Below are 12,766 nucleotides of genomic sequence, written 5' to 3'. Positions count from 1 at the left end.
ATTCCCATATAAATAATTAATCCTCAGTCATTTGTACTAATTCATTAACTGAAATTTGATCGTTAGGCTGCCACTGCAAACAGATAAATAAATCAATAGCATTCAGAGAAAATGTGCATCTCCAAATTCATGTCCCTATAAATGGCAGAGGACTTCTACTCCACTGTCCAACAGAGGAAGGGATCAACTTAAATGACAAAGTAATTAAGGGGGAAGATTGGAAGGCAAATAATATGTTTGGAATCTCTCTTCTAGCAAAACGCTGTCTAGAGATTAATGGTCAGCTAATTCTAAGGGCTGTGGGCCATAATAAGGCCAAGTGTCATCTTGTTGTCCACATGATGTGACCAAATTTTCAGGTTATTAAACACCTAGGATTTCTAGTTCTGAAAATACCTTCCAAGCAAGGAAGTGAAACCTCGATGAGTAAGATGGCTCAAAGGATAAAAGGCACCTGGTGTCAGGCCCAAGGACCTGAGTTCAATCCCCAGACCCAACATGGTGGCACTCCCATACATTGTCTGACCTCTATACATGCATCATGGTACACACACACACACACACACACACACACACACACACACACACACACACACACACCACACACACACACACACACACACACACACACACCAATAACTCCTCATTCTTCTCTTTGATTCCTGGTAATTTGTATATTCTAAGTACCTCATATAAATGAAATCATTTATCATGGCTTGTTCTGCTTAGTAATGAAGCAGCATGCCTTAGAATTCCTTCTCTGGTAACAGCCCTGGCTGTGCTGGAACTCACTCTGTAGACAAGACTGACCTCAAACTCACAGAGATCTGTTCATTATGAGATCTGGGACTAAAGGTGTGTGCTACCACACCCTGAAGAATTCCTTCTGTTCTAAGAATGAGAAACAGTCTGGGAAGGGAACAGAGCCTGTGTGAAGAGATCCATGGGAAGAGGTACCTTCAACTCCCTCATATGGACTCGCACAATTAGGGAACAGGATTCCTGGTCCAGCTGACTGTCTTTTCTCTTTGGCTCAGCATCTCTCAGCCTCTGATCTACTGGCAGTGGCTCTACTTCTGCCTTGTCTTGTTATTCTTCACACTTCCTACGTCTCCTTCTCATCTTCTCCTATCTCATGGTTCATCAAAGTTTTGGTGAGTCCAACTTTGAGACCACAGTAGTGAAGTTCTATATCCCTCTTCTCCCATTTCATGTCTCCTTTCAACTCACTGGACATTTCCACAGAAAGCAGATGGGGAACCTCACACAAGCACGGTAGCATAGAAGCAACTCATGCTTATCCCAAACAAATATTGCTCCACGAAAATCTCTTTGCATTATGAGAGAAAACAGTGCTGCTCCCAACCTTGCTCAAAGAAACTTCCACCTGCAGTGGGCAGCAACCAGTGCACAAACTCATGACTGGCTGGTGTGCTGAGGGTAAACTGATGTTGAGTGCTCTTTTCTGGATCAACCTCCCCCAACCCCAGAAAGATGGAAGAAAGAATGCAAGAGGTGAGGAATAGAAGGAGTGCTATCAGATTCTGTCTTCTGGATACGACATGGTCATTGCAATCATGAACACACAGCAGCTGTGGTCAACCTATATAAAACCCACACAACACTGAACCCTTCAACATTCCGTCACAGATGGGGAGGATCTCGTGAGGCATTACCCCTACCTGCAGAGGCAATTCATGATTGCCTGTGGAGCTGGTACCATTTACTTCAGTGGTGTAGCCCCAGGTAAGTTGCCCTTGCTCCAGCAACTAAGACCGCATTACACACACACACACACACACACACACACACACACACACACACACCTTCATAAAAGCCTCCATAAAAACACTCAGCCAGTCACAAAACAACAAAACAAGCCACACAAAAGAAGGAAGATTATCAGAGAAGGAAGGAGGTCAACAGGTGTGGGAGTGGGGTGAGACAATATGCTATAGGCACCTATGAAACTTTCAAAAAGTAAATAATATTAACAATAATAATCATGAAAATACCCCAAGCTGAAATGCATACAACACTCTGAGTCTGACTTCAACCATCCTGGCTCAGGAACACAGCACACTATAGAGGCATTTGTTTGTCATAGCCCCAGGTTAGCTGCCTGGAAGATGTAACTCACTGCCACTTCCTGACTTACTGAGCAAGTGTTTCACTAGGGAGATCAAAATTCACAGTTCAGTTTCTACCAAGTGTGCATAATTTTCCCACCACCACAAAGTAAAATCTCTTAAGTGAAGTCACTGTATACATTGGGACTTATCAGTGCATGCACACAGACACCACACACACACACACACACACACACACACACACACACACACACACTCAGAGGCATCTTATTTGATATTCAAAATAAATATACAGGAAACCTAAATCCATGAAGATAGATTCTCAGATGCTATAAGCTGCATACGTGTGATAAAATCCAAATAAAGATGGGTATTTAAATCAGGTTTAAGTTCTGGCTTGAGGGGGCTCTGTTACACCTGTGAGACTTGGGAGGAGGGACAGAAACCCACATCACAAATCGCCTCTGCAGATGCTGAAGGCAAGCCTTGTCACACAATGACTGCTCTTTGAGTCATACCGCCACAGTGAAAGGCTCATTTGGCATCCATTAGCCCTAGGGTGCCCTGGGCTTCATGCCCTTGTTGTCACCAGCAACCCCAGCAGCCATTCTCACACCATGTGACCAAATGCAATGCTCCAACACAGACATCCCAGAAATTTTTCTGGCTACAGAAGCAGAGAGGGGAAATAAAAAGGAAGCACATGAGTTGGCCATTCCCTTAGCCGGTACCTCTGGGGACACAAGATGCCGTTCTGTCCTTCCTCACAAAGGTGTGGCGAAGTACGTGCTTTTTCCTCTCTTGACCACTGAGGAAACTAAGTCTAGGAAGTTAAGAAAACTCCTAAGTAATGATCTGAAAACTGGATTTCACTGAGTCTCCATGACACCAAAGCCAGTGCTCATTCTCCTGTGCCCAGCTGCGTCTCCACTGAGACAGAGACAGGCAGGTAAAGTCTGACTGCTCCCTTCACTCCTAAGCAGTAGCTGCTGACAAATTACTCACCACTCACCGGTGACTCGAATCCAGGGCAAACTCACCTCCACTTGCAGCTGCACAGACTCTATTTCTACACTCACAGAACTGACCGTATCTTTTGTGGAAAAATAGTTCAGCCCACAACAGAGAGAAGCTACATGCTACCATAAGTACAACCAAAGAGAATCAGATTGGAGAGGGAAGTTCAGCATGAGAATATATTAGAGGGGCTGGTTAGATCACTGGCTGCTCTTCCAGAGGACCTGGGTTTGATTCCTAGCACCCACAGGGCAACTCACAACCATCTATAGCTCCAGTTCCAGGGAATACAGTACCCTCTTCTGGCCTCTGTGGGAGCCAATCACACAGTGCCACACAGACATATGTGTAGCAGAACACCATAACATCAAAAATAAAACTTTCAGATATGCACCAGAGATGAAGGGTGGTGCAGAAATCATAAGACTGAAGGAAAGGAAGCCTAGAGAGTCATGAAGAGCTGCACACCATGCTCTGCCAAGCAGTCTCCCATTTAGGCTCCGAAAGGAAAAACTTTAGCTTCCTGTAGGAGGGTAGAGAAGAAAGAAGCAAAGGAAAGAAATTACACTGAGGTAACAAATGGCCCAGTTAGACTGACATTGAGACCAAAGCCACATAAGAATTCAATGTACATACCTCACAGCAGATAAACGCACACATACATGTGCCAAGCAGTTCACATAGAAAATCCAAGCTGTATAGCTTAGTGAAAATGTGAATGTAGTTTAATGAGTCACTGAATAAATACATTCTCATGAATTACTCTCAGTTTTGAGCCTAACAGTTGCTATAAAATCCATCTCGAGATAATTGCCCGCACACAGAAGGAGCAAGGAAAAAACCTCAGGCACTGACTTTCTAAAGTTTGTAGGAACTATACATGAATAAAACTTTTTCCTTGGAACTGCTTTTCAAGAAATGTCTACTTTATTCTGTGTTTGGTCTCCCTTCATTTCCCTTTGATGTCTGCACCAAATTTCTGCTGAGACGGCACTTGCACACATGCATGCGCACACCCTGCTCCCATGGTTGCATAATATCTGAGACAATGTTCAGAACATCACACACTCCTGCCTAGGTGAAAGAAAACCCTGTTTTCAAATGCCTTCAACCAGGGCCATCGTGACACAAGTCCTACGGCACAAAACAGAGATGTGAAATAAAATGTTTCAAAGGATTAAAATAAAAAAATATCAGAGGGATTACCACTTATCTTTGGACTCTTGTGAACAAATATTTAAGATGCATTTATCTGAACCTATGTTGTATTATTAATACAAATATACATGGAAATGGTCACTTATTACTGGACTAGTGGTAGAAACACAGTGTAGCAATTTGTCACATGAATCTGGGATGTTAACTCAGTCCACTTCCCTCTGTTATTTTTCCTGTCATCTTTTGTCTTCTTTTCCCTCTCCTTTAAAGTATAATCAGATTTTCTACCGTTTCCATACCAGATGATTGCTGGAAACTTCATCTGAGAGAAGCAAGGAGGGTTGAGTGGAAAGGAAGTCATGCAAGGCTTCAGGGAGATAAAGAGGTGTGAAATCTTATCCTTAGCTAGTCAGCTCATTCTCCCTTTGTTGCAGGTAAAGCCAGGCCTCCCTGTCCACAATCCACAGTTACATGCATTTCCAAATCCAATTTCACCAATGGCAACAGCCACTGCTTTATTCCACAGACAAAGGACAAGAAGACGGGTGACAATGAAAGAACAAATTCCTTTCTATAACTGAGGTGCTTATGGTTGGCACATGAGAGTTTTCCCACTGAAAATCAGCTTCTCTGCCATGGGCAACTCTACCAGGGAATTAATAGGAATGTGAGAGTCATGCTTATAGAAGTAAGAAAAAATTGGTTAAAAGAAAAACTGGGTTGGAAAAACTATCAAAAAATGTTCATGAGGGCTGGAGAGATGGCTCAGAGGTTAAGAGCACTGACTGCTCTTTCACGGTCCTGAGTTCAATTCCCAGCAGCCATATGGTAGCTCACAACATCTACAATTCAATCTGGTGCCCTCTTCTGGCGTGTAGGCAGAACATTGTATGTGTAATAAATAAATAAGTCTTTTTTAAAAAAAAATGTTCATAGAGCTTTATGCAGTCTTATACACACATCCCTTTCTGGGTTGATCTCAGAATCTTTATTCACTATGAAGGAACAGCAACTTGAGTCTACATTTCTACTTCCTACTTCCAATCCACTACTAAGCAGCTCACAGAGATGGCCCTAGACTTAGGAGGAGATTCCATCATAAACCTACCCGAATTGCAAACATCGTAGGCCGACAAATTGTTTAATGCGTTTGATCTCCCAAGAGTCATAAATGAGCAGCAGAGTTAATCATTCTTCCACATCATGATGGAGCTAGGCTGTGGCAATCCATCACATGCAAGTCTGGACCAGCTATCACTAGGCTGGCATGAGGTCAGAGCACAAAACTAGACATTCAGCACTGAATGGGCCTCCCTCCCACACCCTCATAGAGCCAGAGACCATCTATAGTCTCCATTCTGCCTGTGACTGCGGTGAAGTGACCAGAGCCTTCTAAAAGCCAAATGCTATACAGCCTGTTCCTGTCCTCCCCAACCTTTCACATCACGCTCTACCTGACTGACATCTTGACCTTATAAATTCTTTCCTCCTAAGGCGCCACTGAAGTCACATCTTTTCTGTGGGATCCTGGGTCTCTGGTTACTCCCTCTTATCCTTCCAAGTTTTCTTTTTCCCATAAGTTAGGGAGGAAGGAAGGAAGGAATGAAGGAAGGAAGGAAGGGAGAAAGGAAGGAAGGAAGGGGAAAGAAAGGAAAGGAAAGGAAAGGGAAGGAAAGGAAAGGAAAGGAAAGCAAAGGAAAGGAAAGGAAAGGAAAGGAAAGGAAAGGAAAGGAAAGGAAAGGAAAGGCAAGGCAAGGCAAGGCAAGGAAAGAAAAGGAAAGGAAAGGAAAGGAAAGGAAAGGAAAGGAAAGGAAAGGAAAGGAAAGGAAAGGAAAGGAAAGGAAAGGAAAGGAAAGGAAAGGAAAGGAAAGGAAAGGGAAACTCCTTCCAAACCATTTTGTTTTGCATTTCTCTCATTCTTTTTCCCTCTGGCAGTACCGGCCACTCCTGTAGCATCAATGGCATCATGTGTGTGTTTGACCTTCCAAATCATCCCTTTTGGCCCCATCATCAAAATAGCTCTCACCTGGAATTTCAAACAACTCCACACATCTTTTTTTAATTACCCCAGCAGCCTCTTAGTACAGCTACGAATAAAACTGAATCTGCCTTCTTACCTCAATACGTAGCTCCTCTGTTAAAGTTGCCACCACCTCAATATCCAACCAGTTAAGTCTACACATTCCTCTTCCCAGCCCCCTTATCACTGTCCTACTGAATTCTAGCTAGCTTTAACACCACATGGCCAAGTGACAGCATAGTTTCCTAATCACACCCTAGCCTCCCAACTATCACTAGCCTCAACCATTCTTGTGTCCCTGATAGCATCCATATATTTACACACTTTTGTGGCCTCCTCCTTGCTTCCAAGACCTATAAAAAGCACCTCGACTTAACCCTCCAAATGCCCACAATCTAATCCCAACCCAGGTTTCCTACAAGGATCTTACATCACAGGACCCTGTAGCCTAGTCCCTTATTCAACTCCTAACTGTTTAACCTCATGGTCTGCCTCTGTGTTCAGTCTTGGCCTCCTATCATTAAGTCCCACACTTTTTACCAAAGGTTTACATCAAAGGTCATCTGACTTCAAGAATGCTGGGTTTGCCCCAATCTGACTGGAACGTTCCTCTGTGCAATCTCTTGGTTGCAAACATCTCCAGGCCCATGTGGCATGCTAGCTCACTGCATTAATCTTTTTTCCAGTCTGTTGAAGTCAAACAGGACAGAGGCTATGTCTTATCTATTTCTCCATCTCCAGAATACAGGTCAGTAAACATTTCTTCTAGTTGAGCTGATTCTGGTTTTCACCCCCAGAAATGATGGTGCAAGAACGTGAAGGATAGATTTTGTGGCTGTCTGCCTGCCTTGGAGTGTCAGGCAGCTTCCAAATCATCCTCATTTCTACTCACAGAGTGTAACATACTGTTGTCCCACTCATTACAAAATCAAAACTACTTATCACTTTCAAGCTCCATAAAATGGGCTTGTAACAGGGTAGAAGGCACCAGGTTGGTGTTTCCTAAGATACAGTGGATTTGTAGCTGTATTCCTAGAAACCATGATGGCATACCCCCCTTAATTAAGTCTATTTATTGTATATATTTAAAACAGACATAATATGCTTTTCCCTTTAAAAGTGTTCAAGCCCCTAAAACTAGTACCCAGAATAGCACAGTCTTTTTCCACCCAGAAGTCATTCCAACTCAGGGTTTAACATGTATCTCCTAGAGAGATACATGGTCACGTAATTCCTTCCCCAAAACTTGAGCCATAAAGAAGATGTTCAGAACTCTAATCAAGATGTTTAAAGATTAATTTACTAAGTGAATAATTTTTTTTCCAGTAACTGGAAAAATCTTTGCAGAAAAGAGAGACCAGAAAGTCTAGGGAGATGAGCAACCATCTTCCTGAGGATGCAATGCTTGGCTGCAGTCTCATTTTCCATCACACTTTATTTAATTTTTCTTTACTTATATCACATAAATTAACTCAGCAGTCATGCAGAATAATTTTGCTTCATTTGGATCTAAATTAATGAGTGTGATCACAAAGCCATATACAATTTCAATGAAGACACACTATAATTATTCTATTGCATGGGTTAGCATTTCAGCCATGTATTAATGTATTTTGAATGTGTGATGTATGATGCTTTTGTGGTCTTCTGCCATAACATCCTACTGAAAAATGTCCTCCAGTTTTAACAAATGCTAAAAATAAATTATTAAGCACACAGAAATGGAACAGAGAGAAATAAAGAAATAACAAAGGGAGAAATATGCTTGCTGGAACCCATTTCCTCCTGTACATTTTATTTCCAAATAGCTTTGTTAAGTAATGCATGAAGTCGTACAACAATAGATCTTTTTGTTCTCCTCTCCTAGCATTTGAGGAGTTTCATGGACAGAGAAATCCGGCCATTTGAGCACATGTACAAACTGGAGAGGGGAAACCACAAAAGCAGACAGCCTACATCTGCGGGCAATCGTGAGTTTTGCCTGTAAGTGTCAGCTTGAGTCCATGAATTATTCTGGCCCAGGTCATGGAGTTCACAGAGCCCTGTTTAGGAAGCATGACACTCATAGGGAAGGCAATTATATGTTTTTCAAATTAATCCCAAACAAGACAATGATTTAAAAATAGATGCAGTCTCTTCTAAAGAGCTTTTAGTCGTAAGAGTAATTTTTCCCTCCCTACTCTTCAGGTCTTCCAAACAAGCCCTCTTTCTCCTTGCTGCTGTTAAAGGTATAAAGTGGGGCTTCCACCTGCTAGCACTCACAGACCAATACCTTTAATTTTTGGCACTTATTTACAGTCTGAATGGACCATCCACACCTGCTTTCCCTCTAATTAGCTGGCTATCTAAAGGCTTCAGTCTGAGCCTGCCAGCTTCCTGAACGGAGAGGAAGATCATTTAGCTGCTGATGTGAGAGAAATGGGGGTAGGGAAAGGAGGGATATTTTTCTTTGAGAGAATTAAAGAGGAAAACATTAGAACAAAATGAAGAGTTATTCATAAAGAATAAGGAAGTAAAAAGCCTTTAAGACAACCAACCTGAAGCTGAAGAAATGAATAGCATCCCTAACTGACACTGATAGTCATTTCTACCTAAGAGCATTGGAAATCTTCTATGGTGTCTTAGTCAGTGCTCTATTGTGCTCTATTGCTGTTAAGAGACACCATGACCACAGCAACTCTTACAAATGAAAACATTTAACTGGGGCTGGCTTACAGGTTCAGAGGTTTAGTCCATTGTGAGTATGGTGGGAAGCATGGCAGCATGCAGACAGACATGGTGCTGAAGAGGGAGCTGAAAGTTACATATCTGGATCAGTAGGCAGCAGGAAGAGTGACATTGGGACCTACTTAAGCTTCTAAAACCTCAAAGCCCACCCCCCACCCCCGAGAGATACTACCTCCAACAAGACCACACCCCCAATAATGCCACTCCCTAGAGTCTATGGGGCCCATTTTCATTCAAACCACCACAGCACCCAACTTCCTTCCCAGTTCACTCTCTGTAATGTCATTCTGCATCAGGCTGTCAGAGATAAGGATTGCAATCCCTATTGTATTAGTCAGGGGTCCCTAAAGGAGCAGAACTATAGACTTAGTACATATTATAAATGGGTGGTTTAGACTGGTTTACACCACGATAGGTCTGGACAGCCCAATAGTAACTGTCTACAAACATGAGTTGTTCCTTTCACAATGCTGGTGCTCAGCAGTCCCAATACATGGAGGATTTCCAGAGAGCCTTGGTCTTGAGTCCACATTGGAAAGACAAAGAAATTGGGTTCTGGAGTCAACAAGGGAGGAAAGAGATGTTGATGAAATAGTCACTCACCAAGAAAAAAAAAAGTTAGGCACTCAGCCCTGATTCCCCTCGGATCACCATGGTCTAGAACAGCTAGCTGAGGGGCAGGAAGTCTTCCTGGGAAAACCCTCCCAGATCTGCCCAAAGGTATCTCTTAGTTAATTCCACACTCAACCAAGTTAACTTCATCACCACACTCACAGAGCACAAACAAGACTGAGTTGGAGGCAGAAATCTCCAAGCTCCTCACGTAACCTCTGGCCCACCGCTGGAATCTGAACAAGCCATGTGATTTAGGAACCTGAAGGCATGTCCAAACACCAAGTCCCCATTTCCAGGGCATCCAACTCATTCTTCTGGCCTTTGAAGGCACTGTGTGTACATAGTACACATACATACACTCAGACACATGGATATACACATAAAATAAATAAATACTTTTATTACCACACACAAAAGCCCTGGAATTCTCTCTGATTCACATCTCAACCAGAACATGGGTCATGCCTCTTGAATAATGCTTTCTGTTTCTCTCCCTCTTCTCTTTCTTATCCCTGCCCTTTTAAGTCAGCTCCTTGTGATCTCAAAACTAGGAGACTACACTTTTACCAAATTGGGGGAGGGGATATTGTTTTGTTTGGTTTGGTTCTAAAAACATATACTTTTTTTCTGGAACTCTATCTTGAGACATGAAATTTTAAAAGCTTAAACACAATCCCAAATTCTGCATGCTTTTGCCAGCACAATAAATGGGAAAGAGATGAACCGGGAAGAATTATGTTCCAATAACGCCCACATAAAGTCACTGTCACTTGGAGGCAGCTTCTGAAATAATCTGCCTGGTCAGATTAAGAAATAAACCCCACACTAAGCCAAAGTCACACTTTTCCAGAGACTTGCTTGTCTTTTAAGGCTGGATTGGGGGGGGGGAATGACACTAACTCGCTGATACGAATTACTACTCTACAGTTTGGTATTCATTGTACTGATGGCTTTGGTAAGAATAATTTTGCTCTGGGGTATCCACAACCCCTCCCTTCCCTGAAACTCTTAGAAACAAACAAATGGAGAAGACACTTGATCTCCATTTTCCTTGGGGATTTATCGGTCTCCATTTGGGTAAGAGAAACGTCCAATAGGCTTTTGTGACCTATCTTGGTCATGTGTACTGCAAAGTGCACAGCTCCATGGCTCATCAACTGGAGAGTGATTTGGAAATGAGTCCCTGTGAACTCGTAACTCCAGGGCAGCCACAAAGTAAGTAACATCCCAGTCTCACTGGATGTCCAAACCCCAATGAGTCTTGGACAGTTTCTCCCACACAGAGCTACAAATCTGTCTGCCCCCTTGTCTCAAAGGATGCATCCTACCTGGAAAAACCACGCATCCTACCCAGGAAGACCACACTGTCTGCATGTACCCAGCCTGCCATTCAAAAAGAGCCCAAAACAGTCCTGTCAGCTGTGAGGCAAACCTCAGATTTAGAAAGACACCCCACCTCACAGGGCCCTGCCTAAGTCACACCTGAATTTGCATGTGGAAACTGATAACTCTTTGATTGATGGTGACATTTTGAAGCCATGTAGCTCCTATCCATTCAAGACTCAGAAAGTCTTTACAGGAAAGAGTTCTTTTCTTTTGGCTTTTAAAACATTTATGCATTACAGGGGATCAGTTGGGAGTCTCTTGAAACCATGGAGTGAATCAAAACAATTTCCCCCAGGTTTAAGATGTAAATTGAATGAGAGCTGGTTGTGGTGCCCTTGTTTGTAATGCCAGCACTCAAGGGGACTGGGGTACAGAGACAGACTCTGTCTCTAAAACAAGCAGAAAATAAGATAAAGTAAGCAAGAGAGAAGGAGAGAAAAACCTGAGTGAGCACAACTTGTGTCGTGGCGTTTGGGTCTGAAAGGTCCTCCACAATGACACTTGCTTGCACACGTGGTCCCAGTCAGTGGTGCTGTTTTGCGAGTGTGCAGTCTTTGGAAGTGAAGTCTGGCTAACAGAGGTGGATCTTTGGAAGACAGCCTTGAAGGTTATACCCACCTTTGGCTCTTGTCTCTGCCTCCTGCTTGCTGCAATGTGACCGGGCATCTCATGTTCCTGCCATCATGTCTCTCCCCCATCATGCTGGACCTGAAACCATGAGACAAAAATACATATTTCCTCTCTTTAAAAAGAGATACGTTTTACTTTTGTTTTATGTGTATGAATATCTATGTGTACATCTGTGCATCACATGTGTGCAGAGCCCATGGAGGCCAGAAGCTGTCAGACCTCAGATTTCCTCTCATAAGATGTTCTGGCTGATATTTTGTCATAGAAAAACTTATAGAACTGGCGTTTTATTTTGTTTTTAATTTTTTATTAAATTTTTTCATTTCTTTTATATACTGACCACAGTGTCCCCTTCCTCCTCTCCTCCTATTCCTTCCCCCTATCTCCTATCTACTCAATCCCCCCATCCACTCCTCCTCCATCTCCCTTCAGAAAAGGAGTCAACAAAGCATGGCATATCAAGCTGAGACAGGATCGAGCTCCTTCCCCTGCATCAAGGCTGGGTAAGGCAACCCAACATGAGTAATAGGTTCCCAAAAGCCTGTTCAAGCACCAGGGACAGGTCTTGCTTCTGCTGCTAGGAGCCCCACAAACAGACCAAGCTGCACACATGCTGAGGGTCTAGGTCAGTCCCATGCAGGCATCTTAGCTGTTGGTTCAGAGTCTGTGAGCTCCTATGAGCTCAGGTCAACTGCCTCTGTGGGGTCCTCTGTCATGACCTCTGACCCCTGGCTCATACAATCCCTCCTCCCTGTCTTCAACAAGACTCCCTTTGCAAGTGTCACGTGGCTTGTTTTGATCACATTCACACCTCCTCCCCAGCATTCCCAGTCCATTCTGCCTTCCCCACTAATCCAACTCTGTGTCCTTAAAAAAGAAATTTCACAACCAGTTTGTGCTTTAGGAATAGTCTTTACAGCTGGAAAGATGGTTAAGTGATTAACAACACATGTGAGATGGCAACTAGGCCAGACCAGAGCCATGGCAAGCTTCTAACAGCCCCTGCCAAGGACCCAGCCTTAGTTTTGGTTTCCTGGAGCTGAGCAAGCCATCAGATAACCACATCTCAAGGACAACCAATCAACAGGCACCCCCCAGATCCTCCCACTAACTAAGAATAGCT

At 43.2% G+C, this 12,766-nt stretch overlaps 1 long non-coding RNA gene across 1 annotated transcript in view; it reads right to left on the bottom strand.

The window, feature by feature from the left end:
* Positions 1–12,766, bottom strand: part of LOC110340215 — a 436,963-nt gene that overhangs the window by 340,734 nt on the left and 83,463 nt on the right. The window contains exon 3 of the long non-coding RNA XR_005880918.1: positions 11,632–11,721. This is a non-coding gene — a long non-coding RNA (uncharacterized LOC110340215). The remainder of the gene's footprint in view (positions 1–11,631; positions 11,722–12,766) is intronic.

This window comes from Mesocricetus auratus, unplaced genomic scaffold (genome assembly GCF_017639785.1).
Source record: "Mesocricetus auratus isolate SY011 unplaced genomic scaffold, BCM_Maur_2.0 Super-Scaffold_100013, whole genome shotgun sequence".
NCBI lineage: Eukaryota > Metazoa > Chordata > Mammalia > Rodentia > Cricetidae > Mesocricetus > Mesocricetus auratus.
Note: the sequence above shows the minus strand (reverse complement) of the source record. Positions and strands in the feature narration are given on the sequence as shown.